The 13,812-nt window shown below is 40.3% G+C and overlaps 1 protein-coding gene across 2 annotated transcripts in view; it reads right to left on the bottom strand.

Moving 5' to 3' along the window:
- LOC129725609 (3-hydroxy-3-methylglutaryl-coenzyme A reductase) overlaps positions 1-2,063 on the bottom strand; it is a 55,547-nt gene extending 53,484 nt beyond the window's left edge. Inside the window, exons 1-2 of one of the 2 annotated variants that reach the window (XM_055681640.1) lie at positions 1,678-2,063; positions 1,476-1,536 (exon numbers count right to left, since the gene is read on the bottom strand). The gene's annotated coding sequence lies outside the window, so the exon portion shown is untranslated. Of the gene's footprint in view, positions 1-1,475 lie in introns of both variants that reach the window. The other variant, XM_055681630.1, reaches the window with a different exon arrangement.
- Between the last annotated feature and the right edge of the window lie 11,749 nt (positions 2,064-13,812).

The following is a 13,812-nucleotide window of genomic DNA, read 5'->3' as shown; positions in this document are numbered from 1 at the left end:
ACTCTCAAATGCAACAATGCGAGTATTGTAATAAACAGCTGTATGTAGTTCTACGTCAACTTTGTGGTCGTGGCTTTACACACAACCCCTGTGATTTTTTGAACCAGCTTTCCTGTAATGTCCAATTTCTTGGACCCTGATAGAGGTTGTTGCTTGATTCACAGCTATTAGCGAACATTAATAAATGACGTAGCATTCCATGGGAGAGAGGGGGGTTGGCAGTTTTGTGATGAAATAATGGGGGGAGCCAATCCACGTAGCAAATATGAAATTAAGAATTGGGTTGTTTAGCTATTCACGGATTTCAGATTTTTATATATCATCTGAAAGAGTGTAATTTTCTGAGCAAAACGTAATTTTAAAAAACTTTCTATCATTATCCTTCGATTTTTAAATGAAGAAAAAAAAATCGCTCTAAATCGCTACAATGACAGTTGGTATGGGCGAACTGTCGTTGTAGCGATTTCGAGCAGATATCGAGCAGAAGGACAACGATGGAAAATTTAAACCACGTTTTACTTAGAAAATGCATAACTTTCAGATGATATAAAAAACTGATATGTATAGCTAAAAAACCCAATTATGGCTGATGCTGTAATGGATTTGTTATTGTTGTTTTCTACCACTATTTTGTCTGTTCTGGACATTTTTAATACTTTCTGGGTTTTTCTTATTTATTGATGATTTTTAATAAGGGGCCACCCACATACCACGTGGACAGATTTTTAACGATTTTGACCCCCCCCCCTCCCCCTCCGTGGACAACTGCCCATATAAATTCTAAAAAAATTGTATGGACCGTGGACATTAGTCAACCACCACCCCCCCTCCCCCCAAAGCTGTCCACGTGGTATGTGGATGGCCCCTAACAGAATTTGCAAAAAAAAAATGCCATCGGAGGTAGTTGTTATTAAGCTAGAGAAGGATCTGCAACTTTGTGACGAAATGCTAAATGGGAACCTAAGAAAAACCTACGTCATTTATGCATGCTCTTCTAATGGTTTTCAATAAACCGATAGCTGTTTTTTGTATGTAAACTGCCCGAAATCAAAAGTTGAACCACAGAGTTGAACCCTTGTTGAATCTGGCGACACAAACAGGTTCAGTCACATTGTTTTGCCAACTTTAGGAAGGTGAAAGCGCTGGCATTCATTTACATCCTATGAAAAGTAAGATGCGTTGTAGGCCAAACTGCTGAGCGCAACTTAATAATACGGCAACTACAAATAGCATACACAAAGTGATATGCAATTCACGATGAAGAAAGTTTTTTTGCGCGGCGGAAAAATATTATCAAATTACATACTCCTCCTGGGAAGCGAAATTTATAGTCTTCTTTGTTGAACAACAGACTCAAAAAATACCTACTTAACGCGCAACTGTTATTAGATTTTACATTTGAGTCCACAACTAGTCTTTGAGAAAATATTCAAAGATTGATTATGACACCTGAGAAAAATAAACACTGTACATACCTGATGTAGTTATGTTTTTGGAAGGTTGTGGTAGTGCCAAAACTAACTTCAAGTTCTTCAACTGCAGTGAAAAAAGATTTGAGAATTTATGTTATGACAACTTTCCCTTTTCACTGAGTATAAAATTGTTTTACACCTGTTTGTTTTTTTTTTTTAAATTAGCTCAGGCTAAAACTGTTATTGTGATAAGAAACGTACACACCAGTTCGGATTAAACTGCATTCTTAGGTAAATTATTAAGTAAGAGATTTGAGTTCACTTGCACTCGTATTTTCTAGTAAATTTAATTTGGAACATCAATAATTCAATGTCATAGAGCAAACCTAACATCACGAAACGATGGAAGGATTTCATTAGAAATGGACACACTCACTCATAAACGTAGCCCGGACACTAATAAAAAACACCTTTATATTTCACAACGAATGAAGAATGAACACAACTAATTTGAAAATATTTTCTAACCAAATAGCACATTCATTACCGAATCGTATGTACGAAACGTCAATAATAGGCCAAGATCGATAGCATAATGTTGCTGTGGTTGCTGTGCAACTGTGCATAGTCCATCAGTCAACGGCACAAGAGTGGGGGATCTATCAAACCTGGTATCAAACTATATGATGAATACAAAGGCGTAGTAAAAACGCCACGCATGTCAGGAGTAACATGTCAAAAGATCGTAAATAACAAATGTAATCTACGCCTACGCCAGATCTCACCAATACAGGCTTAGTCTAGGGGTAAGACACAATTGATATATTGCGAAATATTTCCAATATTCGATATTAAAAAGTATTTACCGTTCTATTTTCGGGCACTCCTCTATCTATATAGCTCATTGCCGTTACATCAAGCGTAACATTATCGTTGCAGGATGTCAATTGACAGATAAACGATAAATATCAAAATATATCAACCAATATCGTGTAATATTATCGAAATATTTGTCATGAAAATAAGGGTGTCTAACCCCTAGGGCTTAGTCGTGTATCCTTATAAAATCGATTTGTTTTGATTTTTTTGTACTTTTGTACTTTTGTACCAATAAATCAGCTGATATTCCAGCCCAATGACATCGCGCCATGTTTCAAAGGCGAACATCTCAACGTATGTGTTAACGAGATAGCATATCACCGTCACCTTTCATGCACCTTTATCTGACAGCCGACAGTGGGCACAAATGAGTTTGAGCCCAGGACATGCGTTCATAGTCATTCACTAATACTCGGTAAAGGGATGCCAATGGCTCGTGGTATTCAATTTCAGAAAATACCTCGGAAAAAAATTTACGATATATTTTGTGGTGAAAACAGTGAATAGACCATATTTTTTATTGTAACCATAAAAAACGTGGTATTCTACTGTAACCTTGCAAACGTTTTTTGTTATTACCATGTTTCAACAATTTTTTTTGTTGTTACCGACAATAATTTTACCATAAAAAACATTGTCAGTGACATCTAAATGTATGGCAAAAGTGCCTGGAAAAAATGCTGTTAAGGTACATAACAACCCCCCTTTTTCATGGTAAAAATTTCAAAAACAACGTGTTTTATTGCTCTGGACAATGATCTTAATGTAAAAATGATTTATTTATAATGAAAAACATAGTTAAATCATGGTAAAATTATGTACAATTACAGCAACTTTAAAGGTTTTTTTGATGTTATTTTTTTCGGGACTTCACTTATGAATCCTTGTTCATTAGTGTTACCTCCCGCATAATCAATAAACCATAAACGGATGATAATCCTTATGGTTCAACGATACCCCATACAGTCGGGACTATATCCCGAACTAGTTGTTAAGCACGTTTTACGGTTATTGATTAGCAGTTTTAACAAACTTTGTGTTAGTGGAAAAACAGATGAAATAAAACTAAAAATCGGCTTACAACTTGAATAAAAGTTAGGGGCAGGAGGAAATTTTTCGGTCGATTTCACTAATACTAGTTTTATTTTTGGTTGCAAATACAGTCGTCGTTCGATAACTGCAACGTGTTTACATTGCAGTTATCGAATGCCGTTCGATAACTGCAACACTTGCCAAAATTTAGAGGGGGGTCCGTCACTACCATTTCTATTTTCAATGATGTCGTTATGTATTTTTTTAATGGAATAGTGGCAAAAATAGCAGAAAACTAAAATAGTCAAGGTATTCGATTAATCAATTTGATATTCATATTTCCGCATCATAATTTATTGCGTTTTAGTAACTACTTTACATAACCAATATGTAGGCAAAGATAAAGTTAATCACTGCAATACACACTCACTCTGGGCTACTCAGCGGATGAGTTGAATTTTAATCATTTTTTTCAGTTGTTCGAAGACGTCAAAATATGAGTAGAATTAAATTGATCATGGTGGCAAATTTCCTCAAAATTTGGGTAACTGGTGCTTGCGTGTTGTTTTTGTTATTTTTTGCAATTAAGAGCAAACAGCAAACCAAGCAAACCGTCTGAAAAAAGGAAGAAATAGAAATGTTTGAAATTAGTTGTTCTCGGTAGGTAATTCATAATTTGAAATAATTGGCTGCAACAAATGCCAATTTTTCTTTTTCATCGGGACTCGTTGTTTGGATATACGGCGAATAAATTCAAAGATCTCCCGTGTCCCGGCGAACAAAGGTAAATCTCTTGAAATAAGCCTTTTAAAATAAAATTCATTAAAAAGGCAAAATATAATAATATCGAGTCAATAATGATAATTTTTCCGAAATTCCCTCATTGAAGCTTTAAGTACTCATTTTTGAGCCGAAAATGAGTAACTTTTACGCATCGCGCATCAGGTGTAATATGGGTAATATTTACTCAATTTTTATCCAGCTTTTTACGCACCATAATGGTGGACGCTATAATGCAAAGTTCGTAATAAATTACCCACTCTTTTGACAACTCTGCTTACGTCAGTTTGAAGTCTTCATATATTTTATCAAAAGAAAAATATATCTGGCAAATCGCAAATCTGACGTGAGCATAGCGCCATTATGGTGCGTAAAAAGCTGGATAACATTCGGTGGTACTAAAAAATGAGTAAAACAACTTCTACTCAATTTTAGGTACATATACGGCGAAACTGATTAGGTTTTGACTCAATTTTGGGTTATTCAGAGTGAGCGTGTAGACCATTTTACGAGACGTTTTTGAACTCAATTCATGAATGAAATTTTGACAGAAAGCTCGAAACCTCTGACATAACGCAAGTAAAAGCAACATCAATATCAGCAGGATCCGGGACAACTGTTAGTTCTTAAAATGGTCTATATTAGAGTGCCTATATAATAACTAGAGTGGCGCCGTGTCATCCAAAGTAACGCTGGTAACACAGGTAACACTGAACATCCTTTCTCTTTTCCCCGCACGAGTTTAATAGGTTGTTTGTTCAATTGGAATGACACTGACAGATAATGTTTATTCCAATTTTGACAGTGTCGCCACTCTATATATATATATATATATATATATATATATATATATATATATATATATATATATATATATATATATATGTTTATAGGCACTCTAGTCTATATAACACAAAGTATTGTTTGTGATCTACTATGCACTGCCTCGCTGAGTAGTGAAAGCTAGCCAAACAATGCACAAAGGATATTATTTTTTCTCTTATTTATAATACTTACGAAAAGTGAACCACATAACATGGTGATTTTGCTTCATTGATTAATAGTGGAGATCTACACTGTAAAAAATCGACACGTTACTGCCAAGTGGATTCCACTTACTTCTGTGCTAATAGATGAAACATTTCATATCTACGTGAAATACACTTGCGTTTCAGTTCACAGCACAAAATCATGTGTCTTACACTTCGGTTTGCCATGTCATGCATAGCCAAATCAATCATTTTACACTCATATTTCAATGCTTACACACGTCAAATGCCAAAACACGTTAAAATACCGTGGATTCCAATAAAAATCGATTTGGGTCGACATAATAGAAGGATTATGATCGTTTATTGAAACTCATATCTAAATAGCATTAGGGATTAGCGTGCGATTTATTTTCAGTGTATAATCTCCCATCTAGAATGAAGAGACAACAAGTAAACGAAATCGAAAAAAATCGAAAGAAACAAAAGAGTCCTTTTGAAATGTTTCTAGAGATTCAACAATTTTTTTATTTTCGAATGCATTTAGAATCCCACCGCGAGATCTGCCACTTCAATGTCAAATATGACTTTGACATCAGATTTGAAGGATTGCGGTCCGATAACTGCAAAGTTGTTGCAGTTATCGGTCTTTCAGTTAAAAAGCGTTGCAGTTAAAAGTCTTGCAGTTATCGAACGGCGACTGAAATTGATTATTGTTTTACGCGTAAATTTTTTTCGGGGTATTTTCCGAAATTGGATATCAGCTGATTTTTTGGTTGAAAACAAACCGATTTTACAAAGGCCTAAACGCAATGCATACGTTGTGGCTGCGTTTGCGGCAATTTGACAGTTAGCCCATACATTTTCTGTCAAATTAACGTCAACGCAACGCAAACGTATCCATTGTGCTTGCAAGCTCCTTTAATTTTACTCTAAATTGAGCAACTATGACTCAGTTTCACATTGTCTATTAAAACGTCAAAAATTGAGTAAGTTTCGTTTACCGAAATAAGTAACAGTTACTCAGATTGTCATAATTTTCTGCTTTACTCTTTTTTTTTTGAGTGGTATTGAAAACATTTAAAAACGTGTCGCTAAAAATAAGTTGTTGTTTGGAAAAACGTGTTGTATTGTTGTTTGAAAAAAGTGTTTTTTATTTGTGTATTAGAGTTCCTCCAGATATGAGGATGGTTATGGATTTTTTGGCATGCGTACTATTTAAAACCTCAAGTCACAGTTCCCGGGTAACAGTGAACCGTATTGTTGCGGTTTTCAATGAAGCTGCTAAAACAGAAGATACACTAATGATTTAATAAGGTTTTTTTTTTATTACATATATGTATATGCAAAATACAAAGATTTGAAAAAAAACTTGTGATTTTGTTATAATTGTATGCAACAATCCTCTGGCAGTTTCATTCATCAAAGGGATCGAAAGTCAAAACGAGCAAACTGAGTAACTTTTACTCAAAGTTTCATTCCAAAGCGGTTTTCTAAGAAGAGGATAATTCCTACTCAATTTCTGACGCATGGTGACTTTACCCATAAATAAGTAATATCATACACGCTCGTCAAATTTAACTCTAAACTGAGTGAGATGTCACTCACTTTCGTTAAAAGTGAACCTACTCTGAACAGAGTTTTCATGATCTTACTCATTTATGGGTAGTGAACCTGTAAATTGGAGAAATGACAAGGCACTCACCGTTAAGGAAACTGTCAACATCAAAACGGGCGAGCTGTATAATTTTGCATTGCCGTTATGCGTTTTGAAGTTGACAGTTGCCTTAACGGTGAGTGAGTGGGTAGAGTCACCATGTGTCAGAAATTGAGTAAGAATTATCCTCTTCTTAAAAAACCGCTTTGAAATGAAACTGAGTAAAAGCTACTCAGTTTGCTCGTTTTGAGTTTTGATCCCTTCGATGAATGAAACTGCCAGAGGATTGTTGCATACAATTATAACAAAATCACAAGTTTTTTTTTTCAAATCTTTGTATTTTGCATATACATATATGTTTTTAAAAAAACAAACCTTATTAAATCATTAGTGTATCTTCTGCCTTAGTTACTTACCAAACAGTCCCAAGCCGTGGTGTGGCCTTTGCTGTACGTAAGAGTCGTCTCCATTCCACTCGGTCCATGGCTGCAGTTCGCCAGCTCTGCAGTCTGCGTAGGGTCCGCAGGTCGTCTTCCACCTGATCGATCCACCTTGCCCGCTGTGCACCTCTCCGTCTCGTCCCTGACGGATTGGTTTCAAGAACCATCTTTACCGAGCTGTCGTCTGACATCCTTACAACATGCCCGGCCCACCGCAACCTGCCTATCTTAGCAGTGTGGACGATAGATGGCTCCCCAAGCAGCTCCTGCAGTTCGTGGTTCACTCGCCTTCTCCACACTCCGTTTTCCATCTGCAGTCCACCGAAGATGGTACGCAACACCTTCCGCTCGAAGACCGCAAGGCATAGTCCATGTCTCATGCCCGTAGAGGACTACCGGTCTGATCAGCGTCTTGTAGATGGTTAACTTGGTGCGGCGACGAATTCTACTCGATCGGAGCGTCCTCCGGAGACCAAAGTATGCACGATTTCCTGCCATAATGCGCCGTTGAATTTCTCTGCTGGTATCGTTGTCGGCAGTTACCAGTGAGCCCAGATACACGAACTCATCGACCACCTCGATTTCATCACCACCAATTTGAACTCGAGGTGGGAGGTTAGCACAGTCCTCTCGTGAACCCCTTCCTTTCATGTACTTCGTCTTCGATGCATTGATGACCAGTCTAATCCGTTTGGCTTCAGCCTTTAGTCCGATGTACGTATCCGCCATCTTCACAAAGGTCCGAGCCACAATGTCAATATCGTCGGCGAAACCAAACAGTTGAACCGACTTTTGGAATATCGTGCCACTCGTGTTAATCCCCGCTCTTCTAATGACACCTTCCAGGGCAATGTTAAACAGTAGGCACGAGAGACCATCACCTTGCCTTAGACCTCTTCGGGGTTCGAATGGGCTCGAGAGTGCCCCCGAAACTCGAACTACACACATCACTCGATCCATCGTCGCTTTGACCAACCGCGTCAGTTTGTCCGGAAATCCGTAGTCGTGCATGATTTGCCATAGCTTGGCCCGATCGATTGTTTCGTACGCCGATTTAAAATCGATGAACAAATGATGTGTGGGCACGTTATATTCGCGGCATTTCTGCATAACCTGCCGAACCGCGAATATCTGATCCGTGGTGGCGCGGGCACCCATAAATCCCGCCTGGTGCCCCACGAATTGCTTCGCAAATGGTGATAGTCGACGGCAAAGTATTTGGGAGAGTACCTTGTAGGCGACGTTCAACAGAGTGATTGCCCGGTAATTGCAGCACTCCAGTTTGTCGCCTTTTTTGTAGATGGGACACACGATACCCTCCATCCACTCCTCCGGTGCTCGTTCTTCCTCCCAAACCTTGACAATGACCCAGTGCACGGCTCTAGCCAGTGTTTCTCCACCGTATTTCAATAGCTCGCTGGGAAGTTGGTCCACTCCAGCAGCTTTATTGTTTTTCAGCCGACCAATCTCCTCCTCCACCTCCAGAAGATCGGGGGCTGGAATTCTGATGTCTTCTGCTCGTGCACCAAGATCAATTGCCATACCGTCCTCGCGCTCTACTGCATCGCCGTTTAGATGCTCGTCGAAGTGCTGCCTCAACCTTTCGATCACCTCACACTCGTCTGTTAGGAGGTTGCCGTCCAAGCTCCTGCACATATCGGCTTGCGGCACAAAGCCTTTGCGGAAGCTGTACAGCTTCTCGTAGAACTTCCGAGTGTCGTTAGCTTGGTACAGCTCTCCCATCGCTACGCGATCTCGGTCCTCTTGCTGGCGCTTCTTCCTTCGGAGGACTGAGTTTTGGCTGTTCCGTGCCTGTCGGTATCGTTCTACGTTCGCTCTCGTACGGTGTTGCAGCATTCTCGCCCGTGCTGCATTCTTCTCCTCGACTAACCGTTTGCATTCGTCGTCAAACCAGTCATTTCTATGATTCGGGGCCCTTGTACCTAGTAGTGCTACTGCAGTGTTACCTATGGCGGATTGGATGCTTTTCCAGCCATCTTCAAGGGTAGCTGCGCCAAGCTGCTCTTCCGTAGGTAGCACTGCCTCCAGCTGCTGCGCGTATTCCTGTGCAGCCTCGGCGTCCCGCAGTTGCTCAATATTTGGTCGCGCCGTTCGACTTCGGCGGGTGTTATACACCGTCGATAGTTTTGAGCGCATGCACACAGCTACTAGGTAGTGATCCGAATCTATATTCGCACTGCGGTAGGTGCGAACGTTGATGATGTCGGAGAAAAACCTGCCGTCGATTAAAACGTGGTCGATTTGGTTCTCTGTCTGTTGGTCGGGTGATCTCCAGGTGGATTTGTGGATACCTTTGCGGGGGAAGAAGGTACTTCGGACTACCATACCACGGGAGGCCGCAAAGTTTACGCACCGATGGCCGTTATCATTAGACACGGCATGCAGGCTATCTGGTCCGATTACCGGTCTGTACATTGCCTCCCGTCCTACCTTAGCATTCAAGTCCCCAATAACGATCTTCACGTCCCGCCGCGGGCAGCTATCGTAAACCTGCTCCAGCTGCGCGTAGAACGCTTCCTTCTCGTCGTCGGGTCTTCCTTCATATGGGCAGTGCACGTTGATGATGCTGTAGTTGAAGAACCGGCCGTTTATCCTCAACTTGCACATCCTTGCGTTGATCGGCTGCCACCCTATCACGCGTTGGCGCATCTTACCCAGTACTATGAAGCCGGTTCCTAGCTCGCTGGTGGTACCACAACTCTGGTAAAAAGTAGCCGCCCGGTGCCCGCTTTTCCATACCTTCTGTCCTGTCCAACAAAGTTCCTGCAGCGCTACGACTTCGAAGTTGCGTGGATGTAGCTCGTCATATATTATCCTGTCGCATCCTGGAAAGCAGAGCGATTTGCAGTTCCATGTCCCAAGTTTCCAATCGTAGTCCTTATTTCGTTGCCTAGGTCCATGCCGATTGTTCCGATCCATATTATCTCTTACGTTGTTTGTAACATGTTGTTTTCCAGGGCGGCTCGTTGGGCCTTCCCCAACCCCCTGTCTCGCCGGGGGACCATCGTGTCAGCTCTGTTTAGAGTCCCACGCTGTCACCAGGACGTTGATCAGCCGCTCCTAACATGGAGATCAGATGCTGTTTTGAGCCGCACCATCTTGGTGAACAGACGCTCGGGTTGGCGAAGCATTTCCTCTACCGCCGGAATATGGTTAACGCGCCAATGATCGCGTCGCACTTTCTCACTTAGCTATTGTCGGATGACAACATTGCCCAGGCAACACCAACCACTTGTATCCATGTTTCAACCGGCAGTCTAGTGTAATCATATGACTCGTGGAGGTGTGAGATAGGAACTTGTGAGGACCGGAGCTAAGTTTGACGCTCCTTCCAGGTTGTCAACTCACCATTTGATGCCCAATTTCTGCCTTAGTAGATTCATTAAAAACCGCAGCAATACGGTTCACTGTTACCCGGGAACTGTAACTTGAGGTTTTAAACAGTACACATGCCAAAAAATCCATAACCATTCTCATAACTGGAGGAACTTTAAAACACAAATAAAAAACACTTTTTTCAAACAACAACTTATTTTTAGCAAAACGTTTTTAAATGTTTTCGATACCACTCAAAAAAAAAGAGTAAAGCAGAAAATTATGACAATCTGAGTAACTGTTACTCAGTTCGGTAAACGAAACTTACTCAATTTTTGACGTTTTAATAGACGATGTAAAATTGAGTCAAAGTTGCTCAATTTAGAGTAAAACTAACGGAGCGTGTAAAAACTCTGTTCAGAGTAGGTTCACTTTTAACGAAAGTGAGTGACATCTCACTCAGTTTAGAGATAAATTTGACGAGCGTGTGGGCCTTAAGGATACACGACTAAGCCTGTATTTGTGAGATCTGGCGTAGAAAGCTCTATACAGTGTTTTACGCGCCATAATGGTGGACGCTATCCAGCTTTTCACGCACCATAATGGCGGTCGCTATAATGCGTGTTCGTAATATGCGAACCTCTCTGCTTACGTCAGATTTGCGATTTCTGTAAAATTGGCAACACAAATGTTGCCAGATATATTTTTCTTTTGATAAAATATATGAAGACTTCAAACTGACGTAAGCAGAGTTGTCAAAAGGGTGGGTAATTTATAACGAACCTTGCATTATAGCGTCCGCTATTATGGCGCGTAAAAAGCTGGATAGAAGTGACTTTTCACCTACGCACACCAGCAAACGCTTTTGTTTTCTCCAAACTGTAAATCATCGCATATCCTTGTTTCAACTTTTTATCACTTTTTGCCGATTACGTTCAGCAGCTTCTCCCGATTCTTTGTCACGGATGAAAAGTATATTCAGAACCAAGTTTAGAACATAAAATAACTGTCCCGCTGCTTAAAATTTATTGCCGCTGCTTAAAATTTATTATAAAATAACGTACACACTTAAAGTTTATTGCCGAGTCTCGGTAATTTTTGCCGAGAACGGTACCACTGAGTGCTCGGTTTAAAAAATAATGACAGCTGTCACATTTTTCCGAAATCTCGGCTCAACTTAACTGAAATTTCGGCATAAAATATTACCCAGCTATCAATACCGTGATTACGGGTATTTTGTGCCGAAATTTCAGTTAGGAGAACCGAGATTTACGAAAAAATGTGATAGCTGTCATTATTTTTATTATCCGAGCACTAAGAGGTGCCGTTTTCGGCAAAAAATACCGTGATCCGGCAATAAATTTTAACAAAATTTGTAAATATTTTAGGCATCAAACCATCACATAATTTGCCTCTACTTCCGAGCATCTGTTGCATGCTACGTAAATAGTTTACACCGTACCTTGTTAATGGACACACCCGGAAGATCTTCGGCTTTGAAACTATGAGCACAACTGGCATGAAAGTTAATTGTTTTTCACCCTGACAAATTCGGTGTGGCGAGCGACGATTTTACACATCTTACAGATTTGATCGGTGGTTTTGGCCTAAGAGATGAGTGGCCAAGTGGCTTCTTTCTCTCCTCCTTTGCTATGAAACATATCCCCGGTTGAACATAGACCATTTTACGAGACGTTTGTGAACTCAATTCATGAATGAAATTTTGACAGAAAGCTCGGAATCGCTGACATAACGCACGTAAAAGCATCATTAATATCAGCAGGATCCGTGACACCTGTCAGTTCGTAAAATGGTCTATTATTTTTGTTGGAGTGCCTGTAAATATATAGAGTGGCGACACTGTCAAAATTGGAATGAAAATTATCTGTCAGTGTCATTCCAATTGAGCAAACAACCTACAACCCAAACACGTGTAGGGAAAAAAGAAAGGATGTTCAGTGTTACCAGCGGATGACACGGCGCCACTCTAGTTATATCCAGCTTTTTGCGCCCCATAATGGCGGGTGCTATAATGCGCATTCGTTATTTGTGAACCTCTCTGCTTACGTCAGATTTGTGAATTCTGCAGTTCTGGCAACATTAATGTTGCCAGATTAATTGTTTTTCGTGCGAAATACATGAAGAGTCAAACTGACGTAAGCAGAGTTGTCAAAAGGGTAGGTAACATATTACGAATTTTCCATAATAGCGTCCGCCATTATGGCGCGTGAAAAGCTGGATATCCAGCTTTTTACGCACCATAATGGCGGACGCTATAATGAAAAATTCGTAATATGTTACCTACCTGTGATGAGCTGTTTGGTCATATGGAGCACCAGCTGATGGAATCCGTGTCAGCGATAAACCAGAACACAGCAAGAAAAGTCGATAGTGCTGTGTCCGCATTATCGCTTGACATGGAAACCAGCAAAACCGCGAAGAATTCGGAGCTCATTGAAATTCAAAACCACATCACGAAGCTCCTTGATGTATCAATGGAAGCTACAAGGGACCGAATTGAAGGATATGTAACAGATCTCACAACAGACCTCGTTGCAGATCTCAAGCGAATTAGTGATAATTCAGAAAACCTAGGTAGCCTCACGAAGGACATGAAAGCGCACTGTAACGAAAACAGTTCTGTTCAATCCCGCTCCACAAAGGATGCTCTAGATAAAGTTAGCGGTGATGTTTTAATTGAAGTAAAATCACTCAGCAATGCGATTTGTAGTCTGGAAGAAAACATTAAAAATACTCGATCGCAATCAGAGTCTCCTCCTAGCTTGATGAAAGAGTTACTTGATCAATCAGCAAAATTAACAGAAGGTTGGCGAATGCTCGGATCAAAAAAAGTGTGGCGTGCTGACTGGACAGATTACGACAAACGTAAGTTGCGCCGCGTTCAGCAGCAAAAGGTTAAAGATAAAGCCATAAAGCAAAGAAAAGCCAATAAAAAGTATTGGAATCTGAATAACAAATCCAACATTACACGTAACCGCACAAGTAACAACAACCGGAATGATCTACCCACACACAGCTATTACAACTACAACAACACCAAAAATATTGACAACAGCAACATAAACCACAACGTACTTTCATGTAGTTACCAAAATTTCGACAGTACGAGGATCAATCAGACCAACCATAAACCTGTAAACAATTCTCTCCCGGATAGAGAGCTACTAGCAGCTGCGAAAACAACATTTTCAAAGCCTCCGGTACAAACACAGCATGGTATTAGGTTCCAACGTGGTGAAGTACCGAATCCATATCCAGCAGATTTT

Source organism: Wyeomyia smithii, chromosome 1 (assembly GCF_029784165.1).
Source record: "Wyeomyia smithii strain HCP4-BCI-WySm-NY-G18 chromosome 1, ASM2978416v1, whole genome shotgun sequence".
Lineage (NCBI taxonomy): Eukaryota > Metazoa > Arthropoda > Insecta > Diptera > Culicidae > Wyeomyia > Wyeomyia smithii.
This window is presented reverse-complemented; position numbering and strand designations above follow the sequence as displayed.